The sequence below is a fragment of the Rattus rattus genome, chromosome 4 (genome assembly GCF_011064425.1).
Source record: "Rattus rattus isolate New Zealand chromosome 4, Rrattus_CSIRO_v1, whole genome shotgun sequence".
Taxonomy (NCBI): domain Eukaryota; kingdom Metazoa; phylum Chordata; class Mammalia; order Rodentia; family Muridae; genus Rattus; species Rattus rattus.
In genome coordinates, this window is record NC_046157.1 from 140,039,679 (window position 1) to 140,058,124 (window position 18,446).

At 39.9% G+C, this 18,446-nt stretch overlaps 1 protein-coding gene across 12 annotated transcripts in view; it reads left to right on the top strand.

The window, feature by feature from the left end:
* The first annotated feature begins 7,030 nt into the window (after positions 1 to 7,030).
* The window catches only part of Kansl1l (KAT8 regulatory NSL complex subunit 1 like), a 105,755-nt gene continuing 94,339 nt past the window's right edge, over positions 7,031 to 18,446 (top strand). For 5 of the 12 annotated variants that reach the window (XM_032901270.1, XM_032901271.1, XM_032901274.1 and 2 more), the window contains exon 1: positions 7,032 to 7,199. The gene's annotated coding sequence lies outside the window, so the exon portion shown is untranslated. Of the gene's footprint in view, positions 7,200 to 17,357; positions 17,410 to 18,446 lie in introns of those variants that run through there. The other 7 variants (XM_032901265.1, XM_032901269.1, XM_032901272.1 and 4 more) reach the window with 3 other exon arrangements.

Below are 18,446 nucleotides of genomic sequence, written 5' to 3' on the forward strand. Positions count from 1 at the left end.
CACACATGTTGTTTCTTCCAGTGATCCTGGAGATGATCAAGGAATTCACATATTGTGACACGTGCATAAAATATCCTTTTACGGAATGCCTTAACATCAACCAGTGATTTGTTATTTTATTGGTAATTAAAACTGCTTTTCTAATTGTTTCCACTCTCTTTGTATTGATCAAGTGCTAGACAAGAATTTCCATAGCATTTTTGGTTGCTCTGTGGATCTATTGAGCTTCATACAGGCCTGCAAGAGAGCTACTGAGAAGCAGCAAGGGTGATGCTTGGAAGAGAGAGAGATTCGTACCGAGCAGGGTGAACACAGCCTGTAACCAGGAAGTGTACTGAACAAATCTTGCCTGGCTTCCAAAAGGAAGCTATAGAGTTGACTGCCTATTAAGGTGTTCTGGAACTGGACAGAAATAACCCAATCACCCTGGCTACCATCCTTGCTCAGCCGTTGTCCTAGAGAGACGTAGTCTTAAAAGTTGTGTAGCTGGGTGTGGTGGGGCAGGCCTGTAGTCTGAGCACCGAGGGAGGCAGAGCCAGCCTGGTTTACATAGCAAGTTTCAGTTAACTGGACTGGTGTGAGACCTGGTCTTTAAAAGAAGAAAAAAGTCGAAAAGTTGACACGGATCCCTCAGGTGCTGTGAGCTGATTAAGTTGGCTCCCTTTTACTCTCTCTCTGAATATTTAGTATCTACTCTTGACTTTTTCAATTGGTATACAATGTATCTTTGTGTCTAATCCAGATGTCCCTTCTCCCAAATACTGCCCCTCCTCCACCACTTACCTTCTTCATTACCACTGGGTCCAATTAGAGCTATCTGCATAGCATGGGTGCAGGGCCATCCATCAGAGCATGGGCAACCTGAGCAGCCGCTATATCCCTAAAGGAAAATGACTCCTCCTCCAGCTGCCATTAATTGCTGGTAGCTCCTTAGGGTTTTTGTTTATCCGTTTGTTTGTAAACAGTCTTACTGTGTAACCCAAGCAGACTTTGAACTTGTGGTCCTCCTGTCTCAGCCTGCAGAGGGCTAGGATTATAGACATATCCTACCACACCTGGCCCAGATGTTTTTAATCCCTACTTTGATGCAGTTGTTATGAGATCACAATAGACAGCTGTGCTGCCCATGCAGGCATCGAGGCCACAATCCTCCCTCGGCCTCCTGTGCGCTGGGATTACATGTGTTTGCCATCATTCCTGACAGTTAAATACAGTTCTTATAAAATGCCAAGTTGTTTTTTGAAGGGCTATGTACAAGTTGTATGTACACAGATGCTACATCTTGAGTTATAATTTATAAGTAAGAGGCACAATACAATCTTGATTCTTTTATTCCTTTTGAAGATAATGTGTGTTGTAGCAACTTCTAATGGTAATGATTCATTTTAGAATTATTAAGAGCATAGGAGTTTTGGAATTTATTTAAAGGTGTATTTTTTTTTTCCTGTATAGACTTGGCTGTCCTGTAACTGGCTATGTAGAACACTCAAACTCACAAACATGTGTGCCTCTGCCTCTCAGGTCCTGTGATTAAAGGCATACACTATCATACCTGGCTGAATTTTGGAAATTAGAATGGACTTGAGTTAACTGTAGTCATTTTTAATGTATAGGTAGTTTATTCTTGAATCAATAATAGCAGTTTTAAGGCTCAGCCTACTTGGAAGCTGTGGGTAGGAAGGACAGGAGTTAAGGGCTAGGCTGGGCGCATAGCTAGTTCAAGGCCAGCCTGGAAGACATAAAGGCCTGTCTTAAAACAGTTAAAGGGGATGGGGAAGCCCTTGCAAAATTGTTCCTGTTTTCTTATCCATTATGGAACATGTCAGACACATTAAGAAGTACAGGGCAGTGTTTAATGGACCGCATGCATCATCAATCGTTGACAGTTATCAGCTGAACCAATTGTATATTCTATATGTAAATTGTATATTTATTTAAGAATAAATACCAGATGTCGGGTAGTTCTGAGGGATATTGTCATGACTCACTAATGATATCCCTGTTCTGTGTGGCATGACAGCATCCCCCTACATCCTGGAGTCCCTGCACTGGGGCTGCATCTCATTCCCCAATCCACCCTATCTCCTCAGTGCATGCTTTCCAGCCAGAAGATGCTATCAGCTTTTTTTTCCCCTTTTATTTCATGGAATCCCTCTGGAAACTGTATTATTATTCAAAAAAAATTATACTCTTTCCTAAGTATTTCCCTTTAAGCTAAACCCACTGCAAATTTAGTTAACCATGTTGCAAGGTAAGTTATTTCCATTTTACAGTAGCATATTTACATAGGATATTACCTCTTGCCAGAACCAAAGCCCAGAACAAATTTAGCTTAAATCATGAAGGGTGGGCTCCCAAACCTTGAGAAGGGGAGGAAGAAAGAGAGCAGATTCAAAGATGTTTGTGCAGCTTAACTTAGTCTGCCTGGGGGACACTGTGAGTTCAAGACCATCCTGGGAAACTTAGAGCCCATCTCAAATAAAATACAATAATAAAACAACACTGAGGGCTGGAAAGATGACTCAATGGTTAAGCACACTGACTGCTCTTCCAGGGGTCCTGAGTTCAAATCCCAGCAACCACATGGTGGCTCACAACCATCTGTAATGGGATCTGATGCTCTCTTCTGGTGTGTCTGAAGACAGCTACAGTGTACTTATATCTAATAAATAAATCTTTAAAAAAGACAACACTGAAAGAAAAGGGGATGAGAGGAAAGGGGGTGAGAGGGAGCTCAAGTAGCAGAACACTTACCTAGAATGCTTGGCGTTCTTGGTTTAATCCCCAGTACTGCTACCCATCAAGCAAGAAGACTCTTGGTTTTAAACCGTTGGTTTTGATTCTAAGCACTGCACACAGGGTTGGTACACACCAAGCACGTGCTCTACCACTTAGCTGCATCCATTATCTTGTCGGGATTTCTGATGTACACAATCTATCATTTCCTAATACAGAGTGGCTTTCAATTTATATGGGCCAGAAACCCCTTCATGCCTGCCTTCATCAAGGAGTCCCTGTCTACTGAAGGACAATTTATTAATGTGTTGCCATATTCAACTGGATGAATTTTGCACTCACTTGATTTCTAACATGATTGATATTTCCCATACCCAGTCTTACTGACCCCAGTTGGTTCTCCTCAGCTCTGCTCAGCAACTGTCGATCTGCTTTCTGTCACCACAAGTCAGACGTGTTTTCCTAGAGCCTTACATAAATGGGATCATGCAATATTTACTCTCTTTTGTGTCTGGTTTCTTTCATTCAGTATTCTGTTTAAGATTCACCCATGGCTGAAAATGTTGTAATGGAACCAATTATTTTGTAACCTCATTTAAATTAAAAAAATAGACTCCAAGGATCTGGTTGGAGGGGGCATAAGATCAAAAGTACGAACAAATCTTCACAGCGAACTTATGGTTATTTCACAGTAGCGTCCATAATAGAGTATGTGGACATGCCACAGTTGTTTATCCTTTTACAGATAGTACACCTTAGGGTTGCTTCCAGTTTAGAGTCTGTTATAAAGGTGATGTAGTTAATAATCAAAAGGCGCCATTTTTTATTTTCCTGCTTTTGCAGGCTGGTTTTGCCTTCCTTGTACTCGGCAGCATTTCATGTCGTTTGTTGCAGATCCCCAATCCTTTGGTCTATAGTTAGAGGTTAGTTAAAACTTACTATTTCCTTCTACTGTTAACTGCACTGCCCTAGGTCCTACACCTTCTGATTTAATCATGAATATACAGATGTACACGGGGACAGTGGAAGACTGTCATTTCTGGTACAGAAATATACAGAACAGTATAAACTTCCAGATGCTTTCTGAGTTGAGCAAGAAGACTGGCTTTGGATCCCGTCAAGACTGTGTTTAAATACAGTCAGTATTCCATCCTTGAATGCCACTGAGCTTAATTTATAAAAAGGCAAAACAAAACCCCCAGGAAATGAATAGAGAAGTGCAGAATGTAAGAATTAAATGTTCTTCCATTCAACCTTTGTTCTGAGCCATGTCCTAAGCTCTGGGGATTGTGCTTGGATTCAGCATTGAGCAAAATGGCCTGAACTCATGGGCCTTATTTATATTCTAGGCCAGGGAGAGGAAAATAAAATCTGTGTTATGCTGGATGCTGAAGTGCTGGGAAGAAATGGGGAGCGGAGAAGGAAGGGTGACACCAAAGGCTGTGTTTGTAATCCACTCTTGGCCGAGAGTTGCTTGAAGCCTGCGTTGATCTCTATCTCTAGCATTTATCATGGTGTCAGCTGGATCTTAAGTGCTGCAGCAGTGTTTCCTGAGTGGAAGAAGTGACTGAGTGGATGCCAGTGCCGGCTTTATCTCATGAAATCGTGGCAATACTGCTTACCTGGGTGCTTTCGCGGGCTTCCGGTCAGGCCATAATTATGTCAGCAAGAACTGTGCCCTTCTCTTCTCCTTGATGTTGCTGGATTTTTACCTCTCTCTGCCTCTGTCTCTCTGTCTCTGTCTCTCTCTGCCCTCTCTGCCCCCTTTTATTAACCAATAATCTATTTTTTTCTTAGAAACCAGATTTCTTTTAATGTACCTTTAAAATAATAGATACTTGATTTTTAAGAGTACACGAATTCTTTCAGGATTTTGCTAAGTAAAATGGGAAAATATTTGACAAATGACTTAGAATATCAATTTTTAGAACTTAAGGTATTCCAAGGTCTCTGGAAAAGTGGCACACTTAATATTACATGGAGCAGAAAACATGCTTTAGAATAGTGTTCAGTGTTAAGGAACAATGTGCTTAGTGAGTAATTGAGCTAAAATATCCTCTGTGCAGTGCCATTTCATAAATACAAACTGCAGGCTACAGAAATCAGAGATTTCTTCTTTGTGCTTTTTTTTTTTTTTTTTTTTTTTTTTAAAATCCATTTCCAGGCCATCGCATTAAACATTCTCTTCTTATTACTTTTGAAGTATCATGAAATTGAATATTAAAGGAAGAGGAAACTGTTACATATATGATGGTTTTATAGCTTGGAATATCTATGTAAGGTCTACACAGTCTGGCAGACTGAGGCTAGCTACAAGACCCAAGAATTATCCCGAGTGTTGTAAAACGACCTATTTCCTACCCTGTTTGGTGAACAAATCAGATAGCATAATTAAAAGCTTGTTGTGGATTTCTATGTATTTTGCAAAGCTTACTATACTTTGCAAATACAGGCACTCTGATGCTTTATCTCGTTTATGAGTATGAATATCACAGATATGTTTTTTAGTACACATTTGGCTAACTTACACATTTGAATTTTGCTTTGGTAATAAACAATTACTGCACAGGAACAAAGTAACCTTTAGGCTCTATAATTACCTCAGCTTTAAATTTGAATTCCTCATCACTCATTACTATGCTAGATATAGAAAGAATGCAGGGCCTCCCAGGCTTCCCTCATGCATGCTAGGCAAAGGTCCTCTCTTGTCTATGATTTAACAATGTAGGAGACAGTGTTGTTTTCTACTCCAATAGTGGGTGCATATCACCTCCACTTAAGGGTACTGTTTTCTGAGTTATTGGTGCTTTCCTCCTTTGTGTGTGTGTGTATGTGTGTGTGTGTGTGTGTGTGTGTGTGTGTGTGTGTGTGTGTGTGTGTGTGAAGCCTTTAAACTGAATGCCCAGGTGAATACAGGATCTTAGAACTGCTGGATCATTTTTGACTTCTCAAATGGCTATTTTGTTTTTGGTTTTAGACAGGGGTCTCAGTATGTCGCTCTGGCTATCCTCGAACTAACCATGTAGACTAGGCTAGTCCACCCCTGCCTGGGATTAAAGGTTTGTACCATCACTCCAGACCCTACTACATTTTTTAAGTGTTTTACTCATCCCTTTGAATATGACAAATACCCAGTAGATGTCTAATTTTTTTTCCTCCAACTCATTGTTAGTCCATGATTTTTAATTGAATCAAGGCAAATCTATTTTCTGGAATGCCATCCTTGACCCCTATTGAGCAATTATGGTTCTGAGTAATTTTTATAACTTTTTCCCACTGAAGGCAAGTTCATAAAAGTTATTTCAGCTATGTATTCATGTACTAGAAAAAGAAAGAGCAGTTGACTTTCAATTCTGGTAATGTCTTAAGTATTGCTTCTTTATGACTTCAATTCTATACACGTCTGCTATAGCCCTACACTGTAAGCCCTTCCAAATACATAAGGTAGAAATGATATATCGATCTAAAATTTCTAGTGCCTTGCCACTTCCTAAAGCATTCTAGTGAAAATCTGCTTAGCAAAGCGTCTAATCTATTATCTAAGGAGCTATATTTAGGTTATCTTTTTTTTTTTTTCTTAAGCATCAAGTTCTAGCCTGGGGAAATGCCCGCGTGCGCTTAAGGGTGGTGAGCTGCGAGCTGGGCCAGGTGCAAGACTCGCAGAGATGTTTTTGTCTCTAGTCAACTGTTTCTATATAAAATCCCGCTGGTCTGCGCTACCGCAGACGAGAGTTAACTGCAGCGCTCCTTAATCCTAAACTAACTCAAATGTATCCAAGGCAGGTCTGCCACCTATTTTTAAGGTCCTGCAGAGGTCCGACAGGGTGTGTGACTTGGGATCCGAGCTTCTGGAACCAATACAAGCAAAAGCTTGGAGGGTCGAGGGTTAGCAGCCCTCGACCTGGCCCGGACGGCCCTGCGAGCCCGGAGTTTCCGGGTCTTATTTTTCTGTCACAGACTTAGAGAAACCGCAGCGCCCCGCAGCACGGCCGGCGGAGTGACTTTTGCGGGCTGGCACCGGGGTGGAGAGAGCGCGGGGCAGCGGCGGGGCGGAACGCACTCGGAGCCAGCAGAGTTCGGCCATCGCGCTCAGGCCGCTTTCAGAACGCTCCCAGCCGCTTCCGCGGGCCCCGCCCCCGCCGGGGTTTCCCCGCCGCCCGTCTCATTTGCATGGCGCGCCCCTCCCCCGCTGCCATTGGCCGGCGCCGGGCCCCGCCCTCCCCCACTCCCCTCCCTCCGCCCTAGGGTTCCGTCCCCCGAGCGCCCAGAGCTGCGGGCAGCGGGCGGACTGTTAAACCGCGGCGGCGGCGTCAGCCGGGGCGGGAGCGGGGCGCGCTCTGGAGACGAGTCGGCGGCGCCCCGGGTGGGGGGAGGCGGGCGGACAGCTAGAGATCGCCTCGGCGGCCCCCACCACGGCCGGACCGAAGGTGCGGCGGCGGAGGGCAGCCAGGGCGCCCCAGCAGGCGAGTGGCCGGCGTCGCTGCGGCGGGCTGAGGGGGGTGGGTCTCCTCGGCGGGGCACGGCGGCGGCGCGGGGCGGGAAGAGCGGAGAAGACCGCCGGGTGGACTCGCGGGCTCGGCGTCCGCCGGGCAGTCCCCTTTGCACCCCGAATCCTGCTGGCCGTTGGACTGCGGGCCCCGGCACAGGACCGTGCTTTGGGGCAGGGTCGGACCGCAGCCAAATTTAAACGGCTAAACCTAACAGCCTTGGCAGATACGGCGGGGAGGGGAGGGCGGGGCAGGGGGCGGGCCTGGACGCGAGTCACGTGGGGAGGGGCGGGGCTTGGTAGGCCTCCCTTTTGTTTTGGCCGGCGCGTGCGCAGAAGTCGGAACACGTGGTTTTTCTTGGGCACGCCCCCTGCCTCCCCCGCCCCCAATCCTGGAGCTGCCGCGCCTCTCCGGCGGGTGTGGGGAGCTCGGTGGGGAGCTTTCCATAACTCGGAGCTTGACTGGCTAGCGGCGACATTTATTTCTTCTTATTTTGGGCCGTTATGGGTTTGACCTTTAGAATTGTTTGGGGTGGGGAAGGGGTTGTTGTGGTTTACTGAAAGGTAACAGGTTCATGTTGCAGCTCGTGCCCAAGAGAGGAGAGGACTGGCTTTGCAAAAGAAAAGTAGTGTTTGGTAGGAAGAAATAAATGCAGGACGACGGTGTTGTGTGGTCTGGAATCGGGGAAGGAGTTGTTGGGCTGGACCTTGCAAGGGGCAAGCGCTGCGCGGGCGTCCTCGGTGCACCCGCAGAAGGCGCGGTCGCGGTTCCCTGTCCCTGGTGTTCCCTTCGCGGGTTCCCGGGAGATTGGAGTTGTGGGAGTCGCCTTCTGGCTTTGATTCCCTCCAACTTGGACGCACTAACTGCTGGAGAGACTAAAAAAGATTGGCGGTCACCGCCTTTAATAGTTTAACTTTGTGTCTGTAGAAAGGTTTTTAGATCCTGATTGGACCGGGCAAGTTAGTAACATAACTTTCCCGAAACTGTTACTGAGCACAGCTAGCAAAACAGGCAGGATTTGAGGGTAGAAGTAGCTCTAAAAATAATTCGACAGTGGAGGAAGAAAAAAAGCGCAGGTGTGGAACGCAGATTGTTTAATAATGCCGGTGGTTGATTTCTGCGGTTTCCAGAAAGTTAACTAGCTGTTTCCTTGGGCAAGTCACAGCCTTGCTGATACATCTGTTTCCTCTGGAAAACCATTTCGTAATACAGTCCCTGCCTTAAAAAAGCGTAATGAAGATCACGTGCTTTGTGTTAGTGAGCGAAAATCACCACGTAATGTGGTGGTATAACAAAACTTCAGTTTTAAACAAAGCCAGCATATTTTCGGAATTTTAAGAATAAGCCGTGAAATAAGATATATTTGATTTTCGTCAGATCTGTTGCACTTTTTGTTTAGTTTCTGGCCATTTAACCAGGTTGGCCTCTGGACTTGCTGTGTAGTCCAGGACCCTTTAGAACTGACATAGGAGCCAGTGCCTAACTTTATGATTAAGTTTCTCTTCACGTTTTTAAAGATCACTCACTGTCAAGGTCTGCCATCACTTCTTTATAGTTTTGATCTACAGAAATTGTTACTCCCCCCATTTCTCAACCTTTCTAGAATAATTTTCTTAAAGGTGAAACTTGTAATCTTGGCCAGTAATAGCACACTTTTACAAGATCTTGGTAATAGGTATCTTTCCAAATAACAGCTGCTACTTTTCTTACACGTTATTATAAAATTGCCTGGAAAGCTTTGTATTTCTCTTTTTCTATCATCTATGTGTAATTTAACCTAAAACCGGAGGTCAGACGTTTTCAGTTAATTTAAAAGCAGAAACATTAAATATTATTAAAAAACATTAATATTCTTTGAAAATGATAACTGTTTTAATAACTAACGTTTCATCGTTTAAGTATATTTTAAGTTTTTCCTATTGGTAGATGTTTGGGTTTTTCTAATATTTTGTGTAAGTTATTACATAAATCTTTGAAATAGTATACTCCCCTTCCCCCTTAGATTTGTAGGAGAGGAGTTACTGATTCTGAGCCGCTTTTAAAAGTTTTTATGCTCTTATGACACCTCAATTTTGAGCATGTGTTATCATACTCATAGAGGTATGAATGTATCTCCTATCATATCCGTGTTTATCACCCAGGTTTGGCTTGATGGGGAAAATCTTGTTTTAATTCGCATTCTGCTTCCCCACTACCACTTCTCCGTGGGCATGTATGTGGTATCTTAGTGCATTTCCTAACTTACTGTTAGGTACTTGAGAGAAAATGGCTTCATAGTGGATGTACAATACAGACTTGCCAATTGGGTGCTAATATTTTAACTTTCTTTTTTTTTTTTTTTTTTTAAAAACGATGAGCAGTTAGGAAATTGTCTTATCTGTCTTGTCTTTTTTTTTTTTTTTTTTTTTTTTTTTTTTTAGGGGTACATAGTTGTTAATGTAGTAACTGATTGAGCTGTTTGAGTACTTGTTCCTTCAGGCCTCACTGGTCTTAATAGTTTTCTATTAAATGTTCCAGTAAGTAACTTCCCATTGTCTTAGCATGGCACACCCAAAATGTCCCATCTACTTTTTTTGCTTGTATCGTCGCTTATCCACTTGGGTCCTCTTTACTCACTTATCACTCTTCCAAGGAGCTACTGTGAACATTTCAAATCCTGGTCATTGTAATTTATCTTGTAGACTCTGTTTTAGACAAATAAGAAGGGGATGGTGTTTACAGTTCTGTGAATTGTCCCTGACTGTTCTTAACAGCCCACTTGTTACTGCCTATGGCGTTCCTTTATCTTAGAAACGCTACATGCAGCAAGCCATTCTTGCTTTCATGATGTCTTTCTTGGGTTTAGACATGTCTTGTTCCTTTACCTTTATGACTGTCTTTACTATATTAGGTGTCAGTTGAAGGAGTAGAAAGTTGCTTCCTTTAGGTTTAGGACTGTCTTTAAGGTTGGTGTTGGCAGAGTTTATCAAACTGTTACAGCAAAGAATGATGCCGCTTTGTAGTGCAAATGACAGTGGGAAATTAGCAACCAGTTTATAACTAATGTGTGTGTGTTCTATCTGTTCTTAAAACCTTTACTTCATTACAGTACTATAATAGAAAACTCATACAAAATAACTAGAATATTATCTTTCATACTTTATGCAGTATCTTAGAAAGAGAAAAGCTATATAATTTTCTAAATTTTTCTCCATTTTCTCTGAAATGTTGCACTAAATGAACATTTCACAGATTTTTTTTCTTGCCTAGTCATGAAAGATAAAAACGCAAACATGTTAGTAAAAATGATACCATACTTGCCAGTTGACAATGTATAATGAAACTTGAGGATAATTCATAATGGATTCTTTTTCTTTTGAAGACAGAATGTTCCTATTTGACCTGGGTCAGCTTGGAAGTCAATGTAGTCAACACTACCTACCCTGTAACTTATCTTTTAGTTTCTCTTTCATGTTGGGATTTTACTTGGCCACAAAGGAAAATTTGCATACTAAATGTTATTTTTATTTCTTCAAAACCACTCATTTCTATATTGATACAAAAGTTCAGCTATTTGTAACATTTAAAATTTGTTAATATTGTAGATCATTCATGAATTTTGCAATGTTTCAAGTTCTCTTTTAAGCTCTATAAGACCCAGAATTCTTAGGTATGTCTTTAGAAGTTTAAAAAAACAAAACTGAAAACCGTACTTGGTAGTAGATCTTTAATCAGTGTTGAGCTGTGTGACGTTAAATTCCCCAAATGAATAGCATGAGCAAATGTGTGATAATGCACTTTTAAATGTAAATTTCTGCATTCAAATTGATGTACATAGGGAAAACTTCATTTACATTCTTATGAGTCATGCACTTACAGCAGAATAGTAATAATTCTGCTTCAAGTATGAGCTGTTTGATCTGTTATGTGGCCACCCAAGTGGCTTTATCTTTAATTAAATTCCTTTAGTCTTCAAAGAGAGTTCCTTTTTAGGCATAGTTTTCAAAGTGGAAGAAGCTCTTATAAACATCATAGACTACAGAGTGTTGAGCTAGCTATATTCAGCCCGTGCCAAAGTACTGCAGAGTTTTCTGTGACAGAGAATTCCTCTAAAAGAAGCACATAAAGAAATCTGGAAATACGCTATATTTTGCATTTGGGCTTTCATTAATTCCTATTTCTTTGTTACTTTAAAACATTTTTTAAAAAAATGGTGCGACTATCTGAGTGTGTGGGTTTGTGTGAGTGCAGTGTCTGGTAAGCTGAAGAGGGTGTGGGGTCTCCTGGGGATAGAGGTACAGGTGACTGGCTGACCTACTGGGTGTTGGGGTCGATATGTACTATTAATGCGTGAGCCGTCCCTTCAGCCCCGTTCTCATAGTTCTGTGAGATAAAAATTCAGCCGCTATGAACTCATGCTCCTTAGTGTTTTACATTGCATCTTTGCTTTTATATGAACAAGTTAGAAAAATTGAATTCTCTTACATTTTTAGCAATGTTTAAAAGCCCAACTTGGCCCAGTGAGATGGCTCATTTAGTATTGGTGTTTGCCAGTCTGACTGGGCTGGATCCCTGCAACATAAGTAGTGGAAGGAGAGAACCGCCCACTTCCACTAATTGTCCTCTGATCACCCCGCCACATGCTAACTAAATGTAAAGACAAAAACAAAAAAACAAAACAAAACAAAACAAAGCTCCATTTGGTTAGTTACTTTTCTTTATTAGCTTGGGCCAACTTCATGAAATAGTTACGTCATATATGTGGAAATAAGCTTTGGCGCTTTCAAGTACTTTTGGTAGGGTTTTGTTTTTTTTTTTTTTTTGGTTGTTTGTTTTTGTTTTTTAAATAGGTGAATGTGCACCTTATACTCTGTATGTAAGAGAATAGGATTTATCAAAATTAAAATTACAGTTAAAAGTAAATTTAATGTTTGGGAGTAAAGCTGGAGAGAATATTTTCCAAAGACAATATGGAATGTTTGCATGCATTCTAGAATATAGAGCATAACAAAAATTTGAAGCAATATAAGGGGTAGGAAGTCAGATTTTAATATTCATTTTATAGGAGGAACAGTGGTTCTTATCTGGATTATCAGATTCAAGTTTGAAGGTATTAGGACTGGGTAGTATTTAAAGGGCTAGATTGTAATTTTCTTTCAGGAAACGTCCAGAATCATTTGAAATATAAGTTACTGGGGTTGGGGATTTAGCTCAGCGGTAGAGCACTTGCCTAGCAAGCGCAAGGCCCTGGGTTCGGTCCCCAGCTCCGAAAAAAAGAAAAAAAAATATAAGTTACTTATTAGCTGTAAAGGTTTGATTCCTGACTGAGTGAACCAACTCAATAGTAATTGCCTTGAAAGTTATCTCACTATGGAAATGCAGGTTTTGAAGGATAAGTGCTTTTGCTATGTTTCATGATCTCCAGAGGTTGGATTACATTTAGTTCATGCTAGACTCCTAGATATAAATATGCTATGAATCTTAAAAGTACAGCTTAAGCAACTAATAAAAACATCCTGGAGACAAGGCAAAGCCTTGCATTTGTAATAGTACAATTTTCGAATCATTAAACTCAATCTCAGTGAATGTTCTTTGGATTACATTGTAGACTAAAATTTTAGGATTTATGATGTAGACTAAGTGCAATCCAGTTCGCTCTTTTTCATGGATGGATTTGGTTCTATAACGATGAAGTTAGGATGCACTAAAAGAAGTAAAGCATGGCTGTGACGTGTTTCTTATGTAAGTTATGAGTTTTTTCTCATCTGTAGAAGTCTTCTGTGACTTCTGGGTTTTCAAAGAGCAGTTATTTGGATCCGGGTTGTTTGTTGAAAGGTTATTTACTTGACAGAGTGTTTATAATGGTTTTGTGATAAGTTTTTGTAATGTCATTCACAGAACCATAAAATTTCTGTCTGCCAAGGTATTAATAAATTTTTTTTAAAAGAATTTAAACTGAAATAGAAGCTGAAAAACTTGTGAAATGAAATAGAATTGGATTTTGGATTATCAAATACTCTTTCCCTAGCAGAGAATCAAGACTGTGTAGTTGCTCTCTTTCAAACACTTCTTTCAAAGCTTATAGTATTTACTTTAAAAATCCTATTAGTTTGATACCTTAGTGTGTGTCTTTCACAAGAGAAAGTTTTATTTTTCCAAAACAGTTTTCCCTCTTTGAGGTCATTAGACTAAACTTTTTAGGAAAGTGTGACATTATACTTGAGTATCTAGGGTGTACTCAAAATAAATATTCCTTACCAATAGTAGTCATATCTGGAATTATAGAATGCAGTTTTTTTGTATTAGACATTTTTAGATTTACCTAGGATTAAATCTCTCCACCCTATTATGCCTGTAGTTAGAAAGTGATCAGCGTACTTTTTAGATAATTGTTGGAATTTGTTTTCTCTATGTTGCCACTACTGCAGGTGCCTACATATATTTGGTAAGATAAATTTGTGGATTGAAAATTTGCGGATAATGGTTGATTCCTGGTTATTTATGCAACTATGATTTACCCTCATCACACACACTTGAGCATTTGAAATGAGGCTCTTGCTACATTAAGACTGTGGTAAAGAAACTGGACTTTTGAAGATTTTCTACATATAAAGATTACATACAGCCTTATTCAGAAAATTCTATTAAAAAAAAGTCAGGTGGTGGTGCGTGCCTTTAATCCCAGCACTAGAGAGTGAGGGTAGGAGGCTCTCTGTGAGTTGGAGGCCAACTAGGTAAACTATGCAGGTTGATGCAGGAAAACCATGAATTTGAGGCCATTCAGTGCTACATGTAAGAACCTGTCTCTAAAACTAAGGCTTGTTGGTATAGCTATAAGTCATAGAGAGCTTTCCTAGTACTCGTGAGATCAGGTTTGATAACTGCACCACACATACATGCAAATGTGATAAGAAATTTTAGTATATAATTTTAAATATATTACTTGTTATGAACATACTATTACACAGTAACAATTTCATGTAATACTTGAACACAGTGTTTAATTTATTAAGGAACATAAATTATATGAATTGATTTGATGTTCGTTCTGCTGGATTTTCTCTAAATATGGGGTTTGGTGTCTCACATAAATTGGGGAAATTATTAGTCATATTTATTACTTCTGTGGTTTCTTTTCTTTTATTGTTTCCATTACATACATTTTCCCTTTCTATAACTATCCCATAGTGTTCAGCATTTCACATTTTTGTTATGCTGGCTTTTTTGCTTTTAATTTTTTTCTTCAGTCTCCTTTTGTTTTTTTCAATTTGGACTTTTCTTTTGCTATGTCTTTTTTATTGAGAGCTTTGTTCAGACACATTAAGTTTATTACATAAACCATGCTTGCACATAAACCATGAGAGAAGCATGTGGCGGCGGAAAGCTAGAGCAGACTGGAGCTTGATGGTCTTTAATTTAGAGTTAACTGTACACAACCGAAAACAAGACCCAGGAAGCTTTTCAACAGCTTTCTTAGAAGGTAATATACCTGGTAACTTTTCCTGTGCTTGCTTGCCCTTGTATTGTATACTTTTGAGTAGTTGGTTGTCTTGATTGTACTGCTAAATTTTGATGTTTCTTACTAAAGATATTTTCATTGTCCTTTGGGGCCTGTCCTCCCTTTCATATAAACACTACTACACTCCCTAGTCTTGGTTCTGGCTCCTTTCCCTTGTTTCTACCCTCTGCCTAGGTAAACTCCTGGTCCTTGGCTTTAAATACTATTTATATGCATGACTTCTCCAAGTCCTGTCTCTAATTATGACCTCTCACGTGAACTCTACACTTGTTTGTCTGACTCCACTTGGGTGGCTGATGCATACTTCAAACATAAAATGCCCCAGTACTTAAAAAAAAGAAGGTTCCCAAGTCTGTTTCAAAAATATCACCACTGACCATGCATTTGCTGAGAAAAAAAAAAAAGTAAACTGCCTAGAACATGATGGCTGCAGAAAGAATAGAAAAATCAAGGCCAGAGTAGTAGATATAGCCAGACCACTGACTTTATACTTAAGCTGAAGCCAAGGGTTATTTTTTGGTTTCTTTTTTCCTCTTAAGCCCAGCAAAACATTGGTCATCAAAAGTTTTGTTGACTCTACTTTGGAATATATTTAAATCGACTTTTCCTCATTCTTATTAATACCTCCAAGCAACCAGTTTGGCTCGCATTGATTCAGTAACTGGTTCCTCTGCATTCACAGTCTTTTCTATAGGACAGCCAGAGTGAGTGAACGTGCGTGCCTGCTTCTTTCTCCTCCTCCTTCCTCCCACTCTCCCTCCCCTTCCTTCCTTCCAAATCAATCAAATCAAGTTATTTCCTCATATAAATTTCTAATAACTCTGCTTCAGCCTAAGTATAAAGTCAGTGGTCTGGCTATATCTACTACTCTGGCCTTGATTTTTCTATTCTTTGTGCAGTCATAGGCATAGTTTACTATGTCTTCCCCATAAGTGCACCAAGCTTATTCTTGCACTAAACTTCCTGTACTTATATTTTGAGGGAAGGCATCCATCCTAGGTGCTTCTTGGCTTGTCATTGTTGGAGATCTTAGAGCGGATGTCACCGGGAAGCCTTGAGAAGTCTACCTTCAACCACACATCCAAATTTTTGCTGTGCCAGGATAAACATGCTCTAGACTTCAGATGTGATAAACACTTATAAAACCTTTATTTACTAGATATTTGATCTACTCATTGTCTTAGTTACTTTTCTGTTGCTGTGATAAGACACCATGACGTAGGCAAGTTATAAAAGAATTTAATTTGGAGCTCCTGGTTCCAGAGTATTTGAGTTTCTGACCTCCTTGGTGTTCCGCAGTGGGAGCATGGCAGCAAGAAGCAGAAACTGAGCGGTTGCTAGGAGCTCACATCTCTGTCCACAAGCAAAATATAGACAGATCCCACTTGGGATAGCAAAGGCTTTTGAAACCTTAAAACTTGTTCCCAATGGCACACTTCCTAATCCTTCCCAAACAGTTCCACTAATGGGTGACCAGTTATTCAAACAGAATTGAAATCAACACATTTTATAGCCATTTTTCACATGAATGTAGCTTTTTTAAAAATATATTTTAAATACAAAATATCTTTATACTTAAAATAAATTCTCTCACTCTCCCTCCCTTCTCTCTCTAGCATGTTCCTCTATACACTATGTGAGGGTAGAACTCCTGCCTTGTTTGCTGCATCTTTCTAGTATTTAGGATAGTATCAGACATGTTTACCTATGAAAGTTTCAAATGAATTGTTGAATTTTAGAATGAATATATATATTACATGGAGATAAAGACTCAAGCTTCTACCTAAGGCAGACAATTATTTTATGACTTAGTGACTGTTTTATTTTTTTTTCTGCTTTTAATAAAGCAATTTGACTAAAGTCTGTGATTTGTACATTTAATTTTCATTTTTAAATGATAGTTTTCTAGCTATCTTTCATAACCATTATGAAAAAGGTGTGTGGTGTAGCTAATTGTAATATTCTTAGTGAAGAGCAGATGGTTTAATTTGTAGTTAGTGTCTTACTGCCTTTCTAAAGTTGACTTCCAAAGCACAGGATACACATTTAAGTTCTACAAGGTAATCGTGATTGTATTGAACTGAAGAGTGAACATGAGGTAAATTTACAGAATTGTTCATTATTGTGTGCTTTTAAAGTGACAAGGCTTTGTGTATTTTTGCCTTTACTCAATTATCTATTTTGTATGTTAATGAAGTATATTCAACTAAGAATAAATTAAAGTTTGTATAATGATTGGAGCCATCATTCAGAGTTAACATGAATTAATGACAACTCACTTATTTACAACTACTGTTTTAAATATTTAATTGGCTGGGTTTGGTTTCACATGTTTTTAATCCTAGAACTTAAAAGGCAGAGGCAGGCATTTCTCTGTAAATTCGAGGCTAGCCTGGTCTACTTACAGAGTTCCTGGCTAACCATAGATACATAGTGAGACTATATCTTCAAAATGAATAAGCAAATAAATAGATTGATAGAGCAGTAGATAGGCAGATAATCAAAAGGTTGTTGTATTTAGTGCTTACTTAGCTTTGAGAAAGTTTGGTTAATTTTTTTCTTTTGGTTTCATATCTTAAAAAAATCGAGTAATAAAATATTTCAAAAATTTTCTTTCTCTTTTCCCTTAGATGTTTTTAAGAGTTCTAGCTTTTACATGGGTCTAACCATTTTCATAAATGGTATGAGGTATGTGTTGAGATTCATTTTTTTCTCTACAGCAAATTGTGAGCTTCCCAAAATATCGCATGTGTGTAGTGGCATATTTCTGATCTGTTTTCTTTCCTGTTTTCTGTTTGCTTATCCTTAGCTGGTAAAGCATTGTCCTTAACCAAATGTCAGTACACAGTGTGAGTTCTTCAAATTTGTTCTTTTTCAGAATTATTTTTGGCTATTTTAGTTCTTTTGACTGTAAATCATTTTTGTCAGTTTGTCCGTGTCAATAGAAATTCTTCCAAAATTTGGTTGAAATTATGTTTAATTTCACAAGTCATTTCGAAGAGAGTAAGATCATAGCAATGTTGGGGAGTAGCTCCCATGAGTGCAATGTATTTATGGAAGTCATCTGGGTATTGTTTGTGTTTTATATCAGTGATTTCTCAGTGTATGGATCATGCACATTTTGTCAAATTTGTTTTGTTATGACTAGAAGTGGAACTCAGGGCCCTGGTGCATACCAATCTTTATCGTGGAGATGTGCTAATTTATCTAAGTACGTTTGGAGGCGTTATTAGAATTGTTCTTTTGGGAGGTGCATTAGAGTTCTCTACATGAACAGAGCCAATAGACTGAAAAGAAAAGGAACTTATCAGAGTGACTTACAGGTTGTGTTCTAGCTATGTGAACAGTGGTCTCCCAATGGACCGGCCAAGAATGCATTAGCTTTTCAGTCCATAAGGTTGGACGTCTCAGCTGGTGTTGTGTCCTGGCTGTGTTGGAATCAGGACAAAGTCCGTTCTAGTACCAGCAAAAGAATTACTCAGCAACAGCAGGGAAGATGAGCTTTCCGCCAGAATGAGGGCAAAGCAAGCAAAATGCCAAAGCTTCTTCCAGGTCCTTTTATGTAGGCTGCAACCAGAAGCATGCCCTGATTTAGGGTGGGTCTTCCCACCTCAAATGATAGAATCAAGAAAATCCTTCACAGGTGTGCCCGTCTTAGGTTTTAATTGCCCTCAGATGTAGTTAGGGTGACAACCAAGATTAGCCATCCAGGAAACATTGGAGTT